This window comes from Chiloscyllium plagiosum, unplaced genomic scaffold, assembly GCF_037043375.1.
Source record: "Chiloscyllium plagiosum isolate Xiang-an unplaced genomic scaffold, Cpla_swu_hap1 HiC_scaffold_8, whole genome shotgun sequence".
Taxonomy (NCBI): domain Eukaryota; kingdom Metazoa; phylum Chordata; class Chondrichthyes; order Orectolobiformes; family Hemiscylliidae; genus Chiloscyllium; species Chiloscyllium plagiosum.
Window position 1 is genome coordinate 24,509,584 of NW_028270146.1, and position 6,000 is coordinate 24,515,583.

The window sequence follows — 6,000 nt, forward strand, 5'->3', positions numbered from 1 at the left end:
CTAAACCACTGAAATGATCTGGGATTCAAACCTCTTCACTCTTCAGCATTTGCTAGCATAATTTACAAGTTTGCTTTAGAAAAGCAGTTTACTTGATGAGTAAATATTTTTCAGTGTTTATTTTTTCTAGGACAAATCTAGAAATTTGCCCCAATGATTGTTCTATATTGTTTTGATAGATGATACAAGGAATAGGTGCGAGCAGACACCTAAAAGTGAGTAAAAACCATTTTGATTCTTTTCAGAGTTGAGAAGAATGAAATGTTTGAGGGAAGTAATTATCACAAAACAAATTGCCATGGGCGGCACGGTGGCACAGTGGTTAGCACTGTTGCCTCGCAGCGCCAGAGACCCGGGTTCAATTCCCGCCTCAGGCGACTGACTGTGTGGAGTTTGCACGTTCTCCCCGTGTCTGCGTGGGTTTCCTCCGGGTGCTCCGGTTTCCTCCCACAGTCCAAAGATGTGCAGGGCCAGGTGAATTGGCCATGCTAAATTGCCCGTAGTGTTAGGTAAGGGGTAAATGTAGGGGTAGGGGTATGGGTGGGTTCGCTTCGGCGGGTCGGTGTGGACTTGTTGGGCCGAAGGGCCTGTTTCCACACTGTAATCTAATCTAATCTAATCTAATCTAAAAAAAAACTATTTGTTTAATGAGTAAGTAATGTAATGATGTACAATTTGATTTTGGCTCTCTGCTTTTTCTGCATTTTTGGACTAAGAAGGCTGGCTGAGATAATGCCTTCAGGATTATTATTTTAAAACTAAATGATTACCACTTGGAAACTGACTGAAATGCAGGAATACCATGCCCACCTTTGATTTTGATGGGTGAAATCATGATAATTGTTTATTTTGCTATTTCAGCAATAGCTGCATTATGACACAAGAGTCCCAAGAAAATATGGAGTTGCAAAATCATTTCCTCAAAGATGTACCATTTTTCATTATTTATAGGCTCCTACCACACACTTCCATCTTCAAAATGACACAATTTCCCAGGGACGTCTGAGCTTATATCATTTGTGTAATTTGTTGTCATTAGATGTAGATAATGCCACTGAACTTACATTAATCACTGTTACTTGTATACAGTAAGGTTACGTGTGCCTGGGTGAGTGGCATTTAGTAGAATCTTAGATGATTACTTCAGCAATAATTGAACAGCTGTGGAGAAGCTGGTGTCATGGTGGTACAGTAATCCAGAGATGAAGTTAAAATTCTGGGAATGTGTTCAAATCCCACCATAGCAGATGGTGAAATTTAAATTCAACTTTTAAAATATGGAATTAAAAGCTAGTCTGATAGTACCCATGTGGTCTTTGTCATAAAACCCCATCTGGGTTCAGTAATGTCCTTCAGGTAAAGATATCTGTCACCTTTATATCTGACTCCAGACCCACAGCAATGTGGTTGACTCTCATCTGCCTTCTAAAATGGGCCAACAAGCCATTCACTTTAAAGGTTATTAGAGACAGGCAACAAATACTGGTCTTGCCAGTGATACCTACATCCCATGCAAGAATTGAAAGAAATATAAAAAGACACTATTATTACTGGTGCTGGGTCATAGAATTAGGTCCTACATATTTGTAGTGTTTAACTTCAGTAATAAATATAAAACCTGAATAAAATTTACTTTCAGTCTTGTCAGAAGCTTAACAAACACCAGTAGTTCTTAACTCCATCCATAAAAACAATCATTCTGAAGTCATTGTGCAGTTTAATGGATTGGTTAGGATTGAGTCTTTTTAAAATTTTTAAACTTGAAACATCTGAATTTGCACAGTGCAGGTATCCCAGTCCAACTGCTGAAATTCATTTCTTTTCATCTATCTTCTCTTCCATTGCATTTCAGGATAAGTATCTTGTTTATTTTTGGAATATTTCTGTCTTCCATTCTGCGTAATTCAGTTCCTACCTTTAACTGTTATTCACATTATATCTTGTTGTTTTGATATTTCCTTATATTTGCTGATCTGCTATAAGTTTTTTTGATTCATTAATGGGATGACAGTGTCATCACTTGGCCACCATTTATTGCCAAGAGGGCAGTTAAGACTCAATCACATTTCTTGCATCTGGAGTCACGTGTAGTCTAGACCAGGTAAGGATGGCAGCTTCCTTCCCTGAAGGACATTAGTGAACCAGATGGGTTTTTCCAAGTATCAACAATAGATTCGTGGTCATCATTAGACTCCCAATCCAGATTTTTTATTGCATTCCAATTCTACCATCTGCTGTGGCTGAAATTCAAACCTGAATCCCTATAGCATTGCCTGGATGTCTAGATTAACAGGCCAGCAATCTTGCCATGAGGCCATTGCTTCCTCTATTGTAAACCAATAATAGCATCCAAGAATAATCCATCCACAAACTAATATATATCCGTAAAATTGATATTTAACAACAAAGCCAAACTAGAATTTTCACTTGTTTTTCCATTCTTTTGCAAATAATGAAATACAAGAACATGATGGATACAAGAACATGATATCCATATAAGATAATCAGAGAGTTAGATAGGTAGGACAGTGAGTACCTTTTTCCTCAAATGGTGAGGGCTAGTATGAGGGGACATAGCTTTAAATTGAGGGGTGACAGATACAGGAAAGATGTTAGAGGTCGTTTCTTTACTCAGACATTAGTAGGGGCGTGGAACGCACTGCCTGCAACAGTAATAGACATGCCAACTTTAAGGGCACTTAAATGGTCATTGGATAGGCATATGGAAGAGAAAGGAATAGTGTAGGTCGGATGGACTTCAGATTGGTTCCACAGGTCGATGCAACATTGAGGGCCAAAGGGCCTAAACTGCGCTGTAATGTTATATGTTCTATGTTTATTGTAAAGCTGCCTGGTTCATGTATCAAATTAATCTGCCTATCAATGAGCATTGATTTGGTTTGGATGCCTCGAATCAGGCATGCCATCCTGGAAATGCTTTCAACCCTCCTTAGACCCACTTACATCACTCCACAGTGCGATAAAATCATAAGGAATAGAAGCCAGAGCAGCCTTTATGGTCCTTGTGCCTACTGCACCATTCCATGGAATCATAGCGCATTACATTCCTTAAGTCTACATTCCCACCATCCCCACATATTCTCTGGTTTCTGTGGTATTTAAAAAATTGTTTTGATCTCAGTCTTGGACGTCCTCAGTAACTGAACACCTACAGCCCTCTGGAGTAGGGAATACCAGCAATGTACATCCCTATGAGTTCAAAAATTCCATCACAGTCCCAAATTGCTATGCCCCATAACTCTCACCCTCCATTTTGAGATTTATTTGCCAGGGGAACAGACTGTCAGCATCTTCCCTTAACAAGCTGTCTAAAATGTTATATATTTTAGTGAGATCACCATTCAGTCTCTGAGTTCTATAGAATGCAAGTACATTCTGCTAAATTTCTTCACACAGGATAACTACAATATCCCTGGAATAAATCTATTATCAAAAATGATCTAACCTCAAATGTTTGTTAACTTTTCAGTATATCTATTATAACTCCGTTTACTCCCACAAGTAACAGAATCATTATCTGAGGCGCTGCATATCTATACAGCTACAGGTGTGGAGACGTAACGTTGGCAATGAGAAACCAAACAACAGAAATTCTCTTTAAAGATGATATTTGAAGTTGTAGTGTTTATGATCATTGATCTATAGTTTGACTTTCATTGTAATATTTCATGTTAGTTATTTACCTATGTGCAAGCAATTATTTGAATTGAATTTGAATTGAATTCACTGTCACGTGTACCGAGGCACAGTGAAAAGCTTTGTCTTGTGAGCAATACAGGCAGATCACAGAGTTAAGTAGCATAGATAGTAAATAATAGGTAAACAGTGACAAAAAACAAAAACACAGGTACAGGGGAATGTTAAGAGTTTGTGAGTCCATTCAGTATTCAACAGTAGGGTAGAAACTGTTTCGAAACCGGCTGGTTCATGTGTTCAGGCTTCTGTACCTTCTGCCCGATGGTAGAGGTTGTGGAAAAACATTGCCAGGGTGGGATGGACCTTTGAGAATGCTGGCGGCCTTTCCTTGACAGCGGCCATGGTAGATGGATTCTATAGATGGGAGGTTAACCTTTGTGATTGTCTGGGCTGAGCTCAACACTCTCTGTAACTGACTTCGATTTGAATGGTACAGTTGTCATACCAGGTTGTGATGCATCCAGACAGAATGCTCTCGATGGCACACCTATAAAAGTTGGCAAGGGTATTCGCTGTCATGCCAAATTTCGTCAGCTGCCTGAGGAAGAAGAGACCTTGTTGGGCCTTTGTAACCAATGCGTCCACATGAAGAGTCCAAGAGTGCTTGTTGTGGATGACCACTCCTAGGAGCTTGACACTTTCCACTCATTCCACCTCTGTGCTGTTAATGTGTAGGGAGACATGAATAACATCCCACCGAAAGTCAATAATGAGTTCTCTGGTTTTGCAAGCATTGAGAGCTAAGTCGTTGTCAGTGCACCATTTTTACAGGTCTTCCACCTCCGGGCTGTAGTCTGTTTTGTCGCCATCTGAGATTCAACTGACTATGGTGGTGTCATCAGCTAATGGCATTGTAAATGGCATTAGTCTAGTATTTGGTGATGCAGTCATGGGTATACAGTGTGTACAGTAGTGGGCTGATGCACCCCTGAGGGGGCTCCAGTGTTGAGTGTTAGTGAAGATGAAATATTGTCCTCAATATTCACTGATTGTGGCCTGTCGGTCAGGAAACTGAGGATCTCGTTGCAGAGACTAGGGTTTAGTCTGAGATTGAGGTAAAAACAATGACTGCAGATGCTGGAAACCAGATTCTGGATCAGTGGTGCTGGAAAAGCACAGCAATTCAGGCAGCATCCGACGAGCAGCAAAATCGACGTTTCGGGCAAAAGCCCTTCATCAGGAATGAAGGGCTTTTGCCCGAAACGTCGATTTTGCTGCTCGTCAGATGCTGCCTGAATTGCTGTGCTCTTCCAGCACCACTGATCCAGAATTTAGTCTGAGATCACTAAGTTTAGTAATCAGTCTCGAGGGGATAATAGTGTTGAAGGCTGAACTGCAGTCAATGAGTAGGATTGTTATGTAGCTGTTCTTGGTGTCAAGATGTTCTAGGGAGGAGTGAAGGGTAAATGTTATGGCATCTGACATGGAAATGTTGGTCTGATAGGCAATTTGGAGTGGGTCAAGATTAGTGGGGAGGCTGGAGTTGATTAATGCCTTTCAAAGCACTTCATGACCACAGACGTTAGGGCCACTGGGCAGTAGTCATTGAGACATGCTGCATGAGCCTTCTTAGGGACAGGGATTATGTTGGCCCCTTGTAGGAAGAGGTTGAAGATGTCCGAGAAGACCTCTACCAGTTGATCTGCATGTGATCTGATGCATGGACTGGTACTCCAACTGGTCCCATCGCTTTCCTTGGATTAGATTACATTACAGTGTGGAAACAGGCCCTTCGGCCCAACAAGTCCACACCGACCTGCCGAAGCGCAACCCACCCATACCCCTACATTTACCCCCTTACCTAACACTACAGGCAATTTAGCATGGCCAATTCACCTGACCTGCACATCTTTGGACTGTGGGAGGAAACCGGAGCACCCGGAGGAAACCCACGCAGACACGGGGAGAATGTGCAAACTCCACACAGTCAGTCGCCTGAGGCGGGAATTGAACCCGGGTCTCTGGTGCTGTGAGGCAGCAGTGCTAACCACTGTGCCACCGTGCCACCCACAAAGGATTCACACAAAGGAAAACGGATCTGATCTCTGATGCAATGACTGTTGGGATAGGTTCATCAGGACTTGTCAGAATAGGTGCTATCTCTCTGCCGAAATTCTGCTCAAAGCAAGCAAAGAAGGCATTGAGACGATCTAGGAGGGATGTGTCATCATCTGCTATCTTGCACTGTCTCTTTTTAGAACCTGTGATGTCATTCAGTCCTTGCCATAGTCACCAGGTGTCTGTCTGGGTCCCTATTTGCATTGGTATTGGTCCTTGGCTGTC